Source organism: Colias philodice, chromosome 14 (assembly GCF_061535455.1).
Source record: "Colias philodice isolate Cphi_HAF_F1 chromosome 14, ilColPhil1 Martin Lab GWU primary, whole genome shotgun sequence".
Lineage (NCBI taxonomy): Eukaryota > Metazoa > Arthropoda > Insecta > Lepidoptera > Pieridae > Colias > Colias philodice.
The window spans coordinates 10,860,244-10,876,572 of NC_143099.1; positions in this window are offsets into that span (position 1 = coordinate 10,860,244).

Consider the following 16,329-nt stretch of genomic DNA (forward strand, 5'->3'; position numbering starts at 1 on the left):
CGTAAACAGATTGTAACAAGTGCTTACATTTGCTCATAGACTTGAGAACTTTACAAACAATTTTTCGGCGTAATAATAAAAATATCTTACTTGAAATATTTTTTTTCATAGAGAACGTTAAAATTGTTACAACAAAATTTTTGTCCTTACTAATGTTATTAATAAAAAAAAAATTGGTTGTCTGTAAAGTCGGTTTTTGACGTTAGTAATTATTGAACGTGACAACGTCCGATTGTGCTTCTTTGTCGTTCGTTCCGCGCTCTCGCTCGCACTTCAAGCCTAACATGGAATGCCTCAGAGCGAGGTAACGCCGCATGAGTCATGTTTTTTCATGCGTGCAGGCGGCTCTATCGAATTATAAGACGTTGTCACGTCAAAAATGGAAAATCAAAAGTGCACAACTCCTAAGGCTGCGAAAAAAAGAAAATAAGTTAAGTTTTAGTAAGTACGTTAATTAACTAAATTTTCAAAATTTTCAAAACCAATCTCCGCCTAGTAGGTAAGTATAGATGTAGAGATAATAATAGAGGATATGATTAAATTATTAATCAATAAAGTGAGTAACACTTTGTTTCGAACGAAACTTTTCACTTTTTTGTATAGGTATAAAATTTTTCGATCGTAGAGCATTATCTAATTCTTCGCATGATGAGTCGTGCACCAAAACGGTTAAATTTATCTGTATGAAATAATTTATTTTTATGTTATTTATTTATTTCATGTAACAATGTTGTACGTAGTGGTAATTACTCAAGTTACTAATTTTATTGGTCGTCGTTTTTCGTATCTGTCATTTCGTTTAAGTATTTAAAATATCAAGATTTAATATAATAGGAACCTGACACTAAGAGCCCGTATTTGAAGAATATCTAAATCGATCTATATCCTAAAATCCCACCCGGATCCCTATCCCATTAGGGGGTGGGAATAAAATTCTTCCATGAGCTTACACCATTATTGATGTAGGCTTGGATGTAGGTATGGTAAGTGCTGCTGTTTCAATTTAAAAGAAAGCGCTAAAATATATTTTTTATTGGTAAGTACCTACCAATTAATATAATGTCTATTGTACAATGTTCAGTAAGACTATAAACATTTTAATATTTCGTGTTTCGTACTTTCGTACTATTATAGGAACCTATAGTCTATACTCTATACCCTATCTAGGTATACTAATATTATAAAGAGGAAAGGTTTGTATGTATGTATGTATGTATGGTTTTCACGCATAAACTACTAGACCGATTTTGATGAAATTTGGCACAGATAATCTTTAGACCCTGAGAAAGAACATAGGCTACCTTTTATTGCGAAATACATATGTACCACGGGCGAAGCCAGGGCGGACCGCTAGTACTATATAAAATGTATTAATTACATATCATATCATAATATACAGATGACTGTAGGACAATAGTACTAATGTAATAGACAATAGTCATCCATTCAATTTAGAACAAAACTTTCAGATACGCTGTAAAAAATTAAAAGTTAATTAGCAATCTCACTAACCTAACCTGAAAATGAAACATTTTTCTTTTTTCCAGACGTAACTTTCTACATAAAACTAAAGCCCGTATTCAGTGGACACTTATGTGCTAACTTTGTTTAAACTTAATATTGCTAAGTCGTTCATTACGGAAACAACGGTAGTGAAAACTAAATTTACAGCTGTGACCAAGCGTGCGGGGTTTTAGAGACACAATCACGATTTTCATAGAGTTTATCATTACATAGAATTTTATAGTTCGATATTTTCGCAAATTCGGTCAAGAATAGCTTGTAACAACATGCAAGTATAGCTTAACTATGTTACTCAATGAAGAAATATTGTTTAAATAATGATATTATAACCTTTATATATAACCTTTATAATATATATTATAGCCTATAAGTACAACCCGGGTTAGCAATTGTAAACTCTACATACGTAGAGTCCAAATATCATCTGTTATAATAATACTTAGTATAGATTATGTACTATTTTAAATGAAAAACTATGCATTAATGAAGAACTTTTAATTCTGCTTTTTTTAATTTTTAGGTATTGACAATTGCATCAGTACTTTTACGACTGGACACAGGTCCAAAATCTATCGTCTATCGTTCTCAAAAACGAGATAGATAAAAACAATTCCTATAAAATCATATGCACGGCCACCCTCACGTCGGCCATTCCATTCAGTTTGTGCACCCTATTCACCCCTAGCCTGGAAACCCCTCAGTTCCACATAATTTAGTTCACCACGAACCGTCGTAGAGGGAGATCGCGTCGCTCGCAGGCAATTTGCACTGCGATCTTTTCCAAACTAGTGCAATATCGTAATTCGTGTTCACAATATAGCTATCTGAATTTTCCGTTCAGCTATTAAGTGTATGTTATAGTTACAATTATTTGAAGGGATATTCTGCAGTGTTTGTTTGCGTGATCGCGCGTTTTGAAAACTTACGTAAGTGACTGCAATGCGATATGTTTATTCAATATTTTAGCGTCTTAAAACTGGATTATTTAGGTCTTAGATTAGACCTGAGTTACCTATTGTGTTTTATTTTTTTATTTAACTGATTTATCTACATTACTAGACTCTTGGTAGAGCCAGGTTGATGATAGAGACACTTTTCGGTAGAAAAAGTAGAGTTTGGAGAGTATTTGTGTTATATGTATTATAGTTTTAAAGAAATGTCACTTCGTTAATTTCCGTATTCTAGATTTTAGAAGTGTTTGTGTTGCTATTGTAATTTTTTTAAATATCTGCTTGATCTATGTAACTTCTCTGTTTATTCTTGTGTGGTATTATAACGTAATATTTTTTTAATTAGTAACAAGCAGTAATTGTAAAAAGGGGATGGCAGGCCAAACCTAATTAAACTTACCTTAATTATACCTATCTTACTACTACATATCCTTACCTAAAGGTTAGATGTAATGTTTGATTTAATGAGCAAAAGGCTTTGTCGGCAAAAAAATATCGTTAATTATGTACCTAAAGGTTGTTACAGATCTATTTTGCTCAAGCTATTTATTTCTTATTACATCGAAGAAAAGCTTCAGCTTAGGTCTCAAAGCCGACTAGAGGCTATTATATGAACTCTAGAATAGGTATATTGTAAGTGAAATCTGCTTTTGTGTACTCAACTACCTAGATCGGCTTGCATTCAGGAAGCAGGTATTTAACTATTTAGAACTTAGACACCTATTGTACTCGTACTATAGTACAATATGGCCGTTGAAAGCAATTTATTAATTAGTACTCGCATTGTGTATAGAATTTATTTATTTATTTATTTAGACATACCAACAGAGTACACATAAAAATTATAACAATTAGATCTTAACAACTAACGAATATTAATGTGATGTATACACCAATTACAGGTATGCACAAGAAAACTTCTACATATAATTACGTTACTGTTATTTTAAGTGCTTAAATAAATTTAATTACAAAAATAAAAATAAATATGTAAATCGTTAAACATTTTTTTTTACTGAATTTTTGTACCAAACAAGAATTTAGTAATTTTTTTGCGAAAAACTACAAGTGAATCAAAATTTATGTCTATTATACCACCCAACGACTTACATAGGTCATTAAAAGTACTACATATACGAGTTACTGGAGAGTTTCTACCAACATTATTACGATAATTTGGAAGGTCAAAAACTTTAAAAACAGGATAACGTGGTAATTTATTTGGAACAGCAAACCTAACTAGACTTAAGATTTGCGGGCTATGATTTATATTTCTGAGGATTTTAAACAGGAACATAGTATCGCGCAACAATCTACGATTACGAAGTGAAATCATTTTGAAGAATGATAATCGATATTCATAAGGCGATCTGTGTGAAATTCCTGGTGAAAGGAAAGCTATATGTCTGGTAAATATACGCTGAATGTTTTCAATTCTTTGAGAGTGAACAGCATAGAACGGGTTCCAAACTACACTTGCATATTCTAAATGGCTTCTAACTAATGAATTAAAGAGTAAAATTTTGGTCTTTGATTTAAAGCATTTTGTGTTTCTTTTAAGAAAACCTAACAATCTACTGGCCTTTTTAACGATAGCATCAATGTGTGAGCAAAAATTTAGTTTACTATCAACTAGGATTCCTAAGTCGCGGATCTCATTACCAGTTTCTATATTCTGACCATTAATGACGTAAGATGCTAGAATTGGTTTCTTTTTTCGGGAGAGTTGTAAGAAGAAACATTTTTTAGCATTAATTATCATACCGTTTTTATTACACCAATCTTCCAACCTATTAAGATCCATTTGTAAATCTGAGATATCATGTTGTGTTTTTATAGTTATAAATAATTTTAAATCATCGGCAAAAACAGAATAATTACTTTTTTTGAAAACAGAACATAGATCATTAATAAAAATCGTAAATAATATTGGCCCCAGATGTGACCCTTGAGGTACACCTGAGTCAGATATGTAACAGTTGGACACATATCCTTTTACCGCCACACTCTGTATTCTATTTTTTAAGTAACTGGTTAGCCAAGCAAGCAATGATCCATGTATGCCGAGAGATTCAAGTTTCAATAGAAGGACATCATGCTGCACCACATCAAACGCACTAGAGAAGTCAGTATAAATTGTATGAACTTCATTGCCTTTGTCAACTTCGTTCGAAACAGTGGATATATAAGAAACCAGGTTTGTTTCAGTAGATCTACCTTTTTGAAAACCATGCTGGTTACTATCAATGAAACTGGAAGTATGACTTGCGATAACGGGACACAAAAGAGATTCAAATAATTTAGAAACACATGATAAAATTGAAATTGGACGGTAATTTTTAATGTTGGCTGAATCGCCTTTCTTATAGACGGGCACTATTCGAGCCTTCTTCCATTCAGAAGGGAAAGTACCACAATCCAAAGAGCGGTTGAAAATTAAATATAAGGGCAGCGCAATGACTGTACAACAGCGTTTAACAAATAACGGAGGAATTCCGTCTGGACCGCAACCCTTCGATATATCCAATTGTTTTATTTTTTTCATTACTTCACGTTCAGTAAAATACACCTTGCCTAAGGAGGGATGGTTACGATAGGTTATACTTGGTATAGAAAACGTTTTGTTGGAACAATTATTATTTTTAAAGACGGATGAAAAGTTATTAGCGAACAGATTGGCAATATCAACACCATTTTCTGCATATTTATCACCGAGGTACATGCGAGAAGGTAATGAACATTCATTCCGACGCTTTGCGTTTATATATTTCCAAAAATGTTGAGGATTCTTATTGATACCGTCTTCCATATTTTGCTTATAACTGTTTAAGCATTTTTGGTGTAATTTATGACAACGATCCCTCAAAATGTCAAACTCAAGTTTATCGCGAGGATTTTTGAATTTACGAAATTTAATACGCAGCCGTTCTTTTTCTCTCAAGAGTCTAATGAGTGAATAGTTGTACCAGGGTGGGTATTTACCTTTTGTAGGGTTACGTTTAGGCACGAATTTACGTATAGCGTCGAATAATATATCATAAAATTTCAAAACCATTTCGTCTACATTATTGCACGCCTCGAGAACAGATGAAAAATTTATTAATTTTAAATAATTTATAATTTCTGAATAATTAGCCTTATGAAAATTAAATTCACAGCGGTTTTGACTACGCAAATATTTCGATTTAGCATTTGTAATTTCAATAAGCAGTTGGGGGTGATATGTATCCAATTTACTTAAAATGTCTAAAGGTTGCAATACGTGTACATTATTTAAATTAGTTAGGACAAGATCAAGAATTCTGCCGTCTTTATTTACAATATTATTGTACTGATTTAAATTATTCACCGCCATGAAGTCAACAAAACTGCTATCCAAAATACTATGGTAGTTAGATGGTTTGCAGAATATATCATCATTGTCCTTAATCCATTTAATTGAACCAAGATTAAAGTCACCTAATATGAGAATGTCATCAACATTATTCACAACAACATCATTTAAATTATCTAAAAATTTGTTGAGGGTTGATAGACTAACAGGTGGTGGTAAATACACGGAACATATAGCAAGTTTTTTACTTATTTTGTGACCCTGATTCGATTCATTACTAACATCAACCACAACCCACAAATCCTCTAAGGCACAGTTCTTGACCTCCCAATTACAAACGCGATAAGATTTAAATTTATTAGAAATGGCAATCATAACACCTCCTCCGTCCGTTTTATTACTATAGCTATTTTCGAAGGGGTCACGATCATTACGGTAAACATTATATCTATTGTCAATGAATTCACCATTACTTATTTTAGAGTTAAGCCACGTTTCTGTAAAAACAATAATGTCATACGAGCAAAGTAAAATATTATTAAACACATTATTCGTTTTTGTCCGTATACCTCTCACATTTTGATAATAAATATCAAGCATGGTCAACATTAAATTACTACATCACTCATATCGGTATCTGGTCGCAATTTATTCTAAAGACTGGAGTGCATCGTAATTTCGTACGGTCAAAACCGGACCAAACTCACTCTTACGAACAAAGATTTTAGCATTTCTGACCCAGACAAATTTAAATCCTCGTTCTTTTGCCTTGAGACGAGTGGCAGCATGGAGTTGCTTATTTGCAGAAGTCAAATGCTCGGAGACAAATACAGGCGATCTTCGGCCGCCGATTCCTAAATGATGTGACGAAAGTTTATCCTCAGGGTTGTTTTTATTATATTTAGCAACAGCGGCCAAGATTGTGTCGCGAATACGAGTACTTCGTAATTTTACAATAATCGATCGTGGACGGATGCTCTCCTTGTTAAATTTAGCAACTCTCGTAACATGCTGAACGTCACTTTCTTCAAGAGGAGCGCCTATAGTCTTCGAAAGCTGAATTATTGTATTAGACAATATTTCACCTTTATTTTCAGGAACTCCGTTAATCTCAAGGTTGTTCTCGCGGAGTTGTTGTTCAATTATGTGCAACCTAGATTCAAGATCCGAAACTGTCGATTTTAATTTTCCGTTTTCTGTTTTGAGTTCATCCACTATGTTATTCCGTTCTTCTAAGGAAGTCTTTAATGTTTCAAACTGAGTATTAAAAAAGCTCAGCGAATCATTAAAGCAGGATATTTCTTGATGTATATTTTTGAGTTGCTCTGATATAAGCTCCTTAATAGTATTCCGGAGACTTTTAGCTAATTCGTCTTTCAAAATATCCCTCAAGTTGGCAATCGTGACGGGCTCATTACAATCTCCCTCAGAAACAATAGTGTTAACGTGTTGGCTGCGCATACGCGTGTTAACATACGCATCACATAGATTGTCCTGTGTAGCCGTTTCGTTGCTCATCGAATCACTTTTCGTGCTTCTGAGAGGAGTATTACTATTATCGAGCTTCGGCTGTTTACAGATGCATTCTTGACATTTCCATTTATTTTTCTCATCAAGATTCATACTATTATGGAAGACTTTTGATGAAATATTCGCACAGTAAAGATCATATTTTTTCTTACATAATGAACAAGTTAGGTATTCTCTATTTGTAATTGCGTTACAACAACCGGTGCACTTGCCTCTTGCTGATGACATTATCAATTATTATAAATAATAGTAAAAATAATGAGCCAGTAATAAATAATAATTAATTTGATAGACACGGCCGTGCGCAAAGCGTTAAAGCGCTGCAGCGGTGGTAGTGCAAGCGAGTTATCTATGCGTTGAAGCGACGCAATGTCTTTGCCGGTAGTCGTGTGTCAAGGTCACGGAGTGCAAAATAATAGTTTCTTAATTACTCACGAGTACAAAGTTGCTTCGCCTTTATTTTATAACCACTTTTTCTGCTTAAATTACTCTTCCAAACAATGTGTAACACGTATCAAAATAGTGATTGTGATGGTGACAATTCAAAAAATAATACGGAGAACAAAACAGTACGTAATATCTATTTGACAGGTACGTAAACTGAGAATAGAATATTCTCGATGGGTACCTATATTTATTTTGGGTAATTGATACATTTTTTATGTAGGTGTATTCTGTAATGTAGGTATCACCAATTGTTTGTTTTACCAATGAAATTTTACATATCTAAATTAGGCAATTCCCTTGTTATGTAGGTTGTGTAGCCTTGTAGGTGTCTCTATTCGTTTTCGGTTCGTTTTATTTATTGAATATTGAATAATTGAAGATTATAAATAAATTCATTAGTTAACGTTTCGACGAATTGTTTCGATGTTTTTCAACAAGGAACAGAAAAACTTTAATATAATTTACAATGATAAGTAGAGCGTTTCATTTGAAATATAAAATTTCATATAAAATAACTTCACCTTTGAAAATGTCGCTTACTTTTGAGACCTTGTAGATTTATTAGTTTTGTACTATATCTAGGGTAGGTAGATAAGGGTACCGGAGAATGCCTTAATACAAACATCTTGAATGCCTAGGACATAGTAAGTCTGATCCGATCTTAATTAAATTTCGGGGCATAAAGGAAGTTTGTGTTGAGTTTTGGTTTGAAAATAAAGCTTCCTCAAGTGACGAGAAAGAAACTCAATAAAACTTTTTACAGATTAACTTTTTAGTGATTATTTCTCAAAGCTTTTTAGGCGAACAGAAGGTTTTATAAATTCGTATAAATTTTTGTTGCTGAATTTATTACTAGTGTATTTTGGGCTTATCTGGCGGCTTCCTGTGTGAATATTTTCCCTCTTTTATTATTTATTGAGATTGTGCGTTTGAAACGAATGAAAAAATAGGAAATTGGTGGCTTTTGTTTATTTTTCTTCAGTCATAACTGAAATTTACTGGTTTGTATATCTAAAGAGAATTTCTAATGGAATTTTCAGTTTATTAAATCTGATTTGATTTGAGATGAATGTCGTCCGGTCATTCTTGGAGGGTTATTAAGTTGGTTGGAAAACCTTGCATCAATGGAGCTATAATCTTAACTGAGTTTTCTTCGATTGCATTATAAAGCTAAGTGAGGCTATTTATTAAAAAGCTGATATCCAATTTATTTTGAAATGAAAAAGTATGCTACCTTAATCCATACTAATATTATAAATGCCAAAGTAACTCTGTCTGTCTGTCTGTTACTCAATCACGCCTAAACTACTGAACCAATTTGCATGAAATTTGGTATAGAGATACTTTGATACCCGAGAAAGAACATAGGCTACTTTTTACCCCGGGACATAAGATAGGTTTTATCCCGGAAATCCCACGGGAACGGGAGCTATGCGGGTTTTTCTTTGACTGCGCGGGCGAAGCTGCGGGTGGAAAGCTAGTTCATTATAAATCCATGCTATAGGTAATTTAACAATGTACATTAATAAAATATTTAATGAGAACTGTAGTAAATTCAAAAGTAAAAGTACATTTTCAGAAAATTATTAGGTACACATACCTATATTCCAAACTACGGAGGTATTTATTTCTTAAACGGTTTTTATAATACTTTCGTATACTGACAAGTTTGTGTGTGTGACATACAGATAATAATCACCACGTAACATTTCAATCGATACTTACACGCGTAGGTTGTCACTGCTATCTATATTAGGCGTGTAATTATTGTGTTAAATGTTGATTTCTTTTCATTTAAGCACTCATTGTTTTTGTTAAACATTTGAATTCAACATATTTCGAATGTACTTATTATTTAGTGTAAAAAAATCAAAATTAAACATTGTGGAGAGAAATATCTCTTCACCCTGTGACTTATAATAAAACCATTTTGTGTCATATGTGTTTAAGGCCTACTTTACTGAAATAAAAAATTTCCAGTTTCCTCAATCAATTAAGAAAATATCTCGGGGAAATGCCATGTTGTAAAATAAAATTCCACTGTTTACAATGTGACATATGCAAACCCGCACTTGGCCAGCGTGGTGGATTATAGCTTAAACCTTTACAGGAGACCTTAGCACTGGAACAAATTCAGGCTTATCATAATTTATGAAACAGTTGTAAAGTAAATTAATACACTCTATAAATAACTATTCTCTCAAAAATGTAGATAAAAAAGCTATGGTCCAATTTAGTTGTCACAGTATTTAAAGAGCATAATATTATACAGTAGAGTCGTAAAACAAACTCTTGTCATTGTAGTAAAAATCGCACAGTTGATATTAATCGGCGTGTGAATTTAAAGCCTTTTGCCATTGTGATAGAGAATTGTAGAGCCTCTACGCGTACATTTAATCTGTTCCCGTTGTATTATGATAGAGCAATCCCCGAATAATCCAAAGCGGTTAAATATTATTTCACGTTAAATTTTATTGATGTGGAGCAAAATTGTAGAGCTATTCAATGATTGTCCTGGTTTCTCGTAGCATTTTGGTAGAGCGGTCTTACAAACATTGTGTATGACACGAATAGTTCGTATTGTGATAGTACAAAGTTGTAAACAAGAGTCAGGCTGATGCTAGGTATAATATACATAAGCTGAACTAGATCCTTTTTAACGTTGTAAACTTGTAGTTTGCTTTTTCTTTTATTCGGATGATAATGTTTTCACATTTGTATGCTACTAGGTTTCCGCCCGCGGCTTCGCCCGCGCAGTCAAAGAAAAACCCGCATAGTTCTCGTTCCCGTGGGATTTCCGAGATTGCGTCATTTTCCCGGGATAAAAAGTAGCCTATGTCCTTTCTCGGGTATCAAAATATCTCCATACCAAATTTCATGAAAATTGGTTGAGTAGTTTAGGCGTGATTGAGTAACAGACAGACAGACAGAGTTACTTTCGCATTTATAATATTAGTATGGATTTAAAGATGATAACTAGTTGTTATTAGCCATAGAGGAAATCGTGCTGTTTTCGAAACTCGGATATAAATATTTAAATGATAAGTTTATCTATAATTTGAGAAAATAATAAAGAGAACTGACAAATGAACAATCTATTAGCTTTTTAACTTAAAAGAAACGAAAACTAACATCAAATACTAGATGCTTTTTAAATTTGCATGACAAAACACACATAAAAAAATATTAAAATACATAGATAAAAAATTATCCTACCTTACAAAATAAATATTATTCTACCGTATACAGTATTGTAATAAACAACAAAAGGGCATTTATAAACGTGTTAGTTAGGTCCCTTCATGGCAATCGCATTCACACAAAGTTTGTGTACTAGACTGTAACATTATATTTACATAACAGCTACGGACCTTGGGCTTAGGTTACGTTAATGGAAACAGAAATATTCAGTATTTGTAAAATAAATATTGTGATTTGTATGTAGCTTAAAAAGTAAAGTTATAGGAAAATAGATCCTAAAATAAGTAGCGTCATTTCTTTGTTTTATGTAAGTAAACAATAATAATAAGTAAATTCCTAAATGTAAAATAAAATACGAAAAATCTAACACAAGAAAATTCAAGTTCATTTTCTAAAGGGGCAAGAGCTTTTCATAATATATAATATAGTATAATAACTTTCATAGTTTTAATAAAAGAAAATGGACGAAGAGAATGTATATACACACACTAATTAAGCTCGTCGTTATGTGATATCTAGATTAGATGGGATTTAAGAACAAAAGAAAATATTCTGTATAATTTTCGTATCCTTTTAATATTATCTAGCCGCAAACTGGGAGAAAGTATCATAATATGCAATAATTTAGTTACCTTATCTTAGCGCCAAATTCAATAAAGAAATGTCTAGTTATTTATATCATTTTCAATTATTCATTGATCAAAATAAATATTCAAAAATTTGAAATGTTATTTAGGTACCTAATAACTTCTATTGAGAATAGAAGATTGAACAAAGAATTTATTATTTAACAATTCAAACAAACATTCGTTTAATAATTAGCGATAAATACACGACCGAATGATTCTTATGCTCAATACTCATTATTACAATGTGAAGATATTCTTTTTGTTTACGCATGGTTGGGTTTCTACGTTTGTCTTCAAAATGTTATGGCAAAATCAATCGCTATATGTATATACGACGTAATAAAAGCGTATCCTTATACAATTATAGGAAACTAGCTGTGCCGCGCAGTTTCACCCGCATTGCTCCGCTCCTGTTGGTCTTAGCGTGATTTTATATATAGCCTATAGCCTTCCTCGATAAATGGGCTATCTAACACCGAAATAATTTTTCAAATCGGACCAGTAGTTCCTGAGATAAGCGCGTTCAAACAAACAAACAAACTCTTCAGCTTTATAATATTAGTATAGATTAAAAAGAAAAGGCCTTGTTCAACCTTTTCAGTTATCTCAACAACAGTCAGAGGGAGTTCAAGCTAAAATAAATTACAGTTAAATTCTTATAAAATCACATTTAAACCGTTTATAACAATCAGATTTCGTTTGACAATCAACGAATTAAACGCAATAAAATATAGAACAAAAGATCTTTTATAAATTCATTTGTCAAAGGCAACGCTATCAGAATTTATAAGTGACTTTCCTACTTTTGAATCACTGTTTCCTTCCTTCGTAATTCCTTACCTTAATCGTGTTTCTTGGAGTTCCAGTTTACGTAATGTTTCATGTATATTGTATACCTTGAGAATGATACCGTTTAAACTTGTATAAATTAAATTTCAGCTAAAAAGATTTGAACTGAAGACAATATGAACAAATTTAAACCAAAAAGGAGAAGAAAGTTTTATTTATAAGCCTCGAATCGTTATTACATTGAAGAAAAACTTATTGTCAATAAAATAAGGGTCAAATATTAGATGAATATTCTTATTGTAAAATGTAAACGTTTATGACTCCACTATAGTTTTGATTTCGCGCACATAACAGTGAAATTAACTACCTAGTGTTTTAAAGCTCTCTAAGTGGCAAATTTCATCCAAATGCGCTGATTTTTATTTATTATAACAATCACACTTATTTGTTGTAATTAGTACCTAATAACTATAAAAGCTTAAAAAGCTTACTTATTTTTAAATATGTTTCAAATCGGACCAGTAGTTCCTGAGATTAGTGCGTTCAAACAAACAAAATCTTCAGCTTTATAATATTAGATAGTATAGATTACTAATTACTATTCTTGTTATAGAGTCAGACGAGGTCAACCTCTGTTACAATTTCTAGGAAGGGTTTTTCACTGAAGCCTTTTAATTAAATAAGGATTAACATTACTGAGCATAAAATGTCTTTATTATTAACTAGCTGTTGCCCGCGACTTCGTCCGCGATTCGGTCGTTTTTCGTCATTCGTCGTTTAAAAAAAATACGTGACACTTTATTTTTGAATGTTCTTAATTGTCTCTTATAAAATTTAACTACATTAAAATTGAATACTCTGATAAGAAAATCTTAAAATCATCGAAAATCATAGACATCGAATATCTGAGGAAAACATGAATGAATGTGATTTAAATTCTACATTTCTTAGTAATTAAAATAATAATCTAAATTAAATGTAGATTAACAGTTTGAGCGCGCCATTATAGAATATGTACCTAAGTAATAAATTACGTTAGTTTAGATAGTAACTTTACTAAAAACACGATGACTTTCTTTCGCGCTCGGTACCACAAACTAAACATGTTTGTGGTACGTGGCCCGCGTCACTTTACCCCCCACGAGTTCCCCTCCGTTGCTATGCGAAAATACATTCGTCGCCCTACTGTAGGAAAAATTGTAATACTGTGGCCTGGGCGTTATAACACGCTCAGGGAATTCCTGAGTGCTGATAGACTTCCGTCTATCGGCATTTATACCAATTTTATATTAATATCACCATCTTGAGGAAAAGCTTCTAATGTCGATTTAAAACGCATATATACGGATTAACCTGATGAATTAACATGTTCTAAAATTGTGAAATGAGTTCAGTTTTAAATTCGAGAAATATTGATTTCTTGTATTCGATTATTCGTCGTAGTCGAATACAAAATATATTTAAAGAAACTTAGGTTGGCCTTCAGGCAAAAGGGATCCTATCAAATGATAAACTTGACCTTGTATCTTAAAAGTAAGAATGAAAGGAGCATCTGATAATTGTTGAGCACCAAAGGATCATTTAAAACGCAATACTATAAGAGCTAATATTGTCTAAGAACTGTTTAGATTGCACATGTTCCTCTAAAACTTAAAAGTAGTGATTTCAAAGGTTCCGGCGTATCTTCAAACGAAAGCCGACTCCTTACTCCACTTTAAAGCATTACAAAAAGAACATACTACGTTAATATCGCCTATACAGAAGATGATCTGTAATCAATTGTGAGGTTATAAGCAAACCCACTTTTATATTATTTTGTCGGACCACACCACCGAATTTGTAGATTGATCTTCTATGTTTACCTCTAAGTCATTAAGACTGTGTCGAAATCTGTCTGCAGTAAGACGGGCCTCTCGCTATTCGTCCGTTTAAAGAGACCAATAGTTTCAATTCTTAATCTTTCATTAAACAAACTTATTAATCGTTCTTGTCTCAAATAATGGTAATATTCGCGTCCCTACTCTAGTCATTGCTTATGCTCATGTTCATCTTCGAGAGATCGAATAATATTATGGTGCACCCTATTATTTGTCAAACGGTCTTCATATTGAGTAAAAGTTTCAGAATTCTCGAGATAAAATATGACGATCGTGATCAGCTGTGAGACGTAATTCCCTCTCAGTGAGGGTTTCGGTCTCACGGGATAGTACAATATGCCATTTGCGATCAGCTGTGAGACGTTATATATACCCTCTCAGTGAAGGTTTCGGTCTCACAGGATAGTATATGCCGTTCGCGGTCAGCTGTGAGCCGCAATTCTCGTTGTGAAGCGGTTTCAGGTTCGGCATAACACATGTTGTTTTCGGTCAATAGTAAGCCTCTTATCTCTAACGATCCTTGAGAACTCTTATTTCTCATTTTCTTAACTTTGCTCGAATTTCGATATATAAAGATTTTTTAGGTGGCACTGATGCGGGTGAATAAAAATTAAGTTAAAACGGACTAAGAGTGTTATAATCTCAATCATCATCATCAATACATATAATAAAATTGTGGAAAAGTGATGTCTGTACAATTAAAATATGTAGAAAAAAATTAGCAGGTGTTATTATTATCGAGAAATCGAGAGAAACCATTTTTTTCCCTTAAAAGCTCCCCCCCTCGCACTTCCCGAACTCCGATTGACCGTAATTTATTTTTCCTTACATTTTTATCATATCCTTTTCTAATGGGTTTCATCCTACTGCGATTTTTTTTTGTTTCAAAAATTATCTACCCTGGTGTATAGGTAAATTTTCCACATAAAATGTCCTTTAAATTATGTCGTATTATATTTTTAACCCCCGACGCAAAAAGACTGGTGTTATGTGTTTGACCGCTATGTATTTCTGTGTGTGTGTGTGTGTCTGTCTATGGCACCGTAGCTGGCTAACAGGTAAACCGAATTAGATGCGGTTTTTTTTGTTAGGCAGAATATTTTCCGACGCTGGTTCTTAGATAAAGTGTATCAAAATTGGTTCATCCACTTATTATACCTACATAGGGGTAAAAGTGGGAATGAAAAAAATGAAAGTTATAATTTATTTTTAAAGATCGTCGGGAAGTTTATGAAATTATTTATTCCTTTTTCTATACACTTTTCTTCGTCTCAACGGTTTAGTTACGTGCTCTCTCTCTCTTCAGCCTTTAGTTACGTGCGTGAGACAGGAAAGATCTAATTTGGATTTGTTTCTGGATTTGATAAAAACTGAGTATCGATTAAGCTGATCAGTGGCTACTGGCTACACCATAGATTATTAAAAACATCCGTTTAAGAAAGGAAGGAAATAGAATTTGCTCCTCTCCCCCCCTGGTTCCTAAAAAATAATATGACATAATTTAAAAGAAATTTTACGTAGAATTAGTTAGGCATTTCTTTTTTGATTTTCGATATTATATACTAATCATAATTTTTAATTACAATAATATGTAGTAACTATTTGGTATAGGTTAGGCATTTCATTTCTTGATTTTCTTTAATAATTTGGTACGTAAGTTTTTTAGCTCAGTTTAGTAAGAAATTTTAATAACAATTCTTTTAATTATTTATGGTAGTACAACAGTACAGTATGGTTGTACGTATTTACTCAATAATTGTATGTTAAGTAGTAATTCAGCATGGGCGTAGCCACGGTGGGGCTGGGTGGGGCGCTTACCCTGGCTTTGATCTGGTAGGTACTAATTGTGAAGGGGAGTGGGCGTGGGCGTGGGATTAGGACTGAACGTGGCATATGGCGTGGGAGTGCGAGTGGGCGCGGGAGTGGGAGCAAGAAAATAAAAATGATTTTTTATTTTTGCCCCACCCTGAGCCCATGGTCATAGGTCCCATAGTCACTATTCCACGCGAACGAAGTCGCGGGGACAGCTATAGTAGACAAATATAATC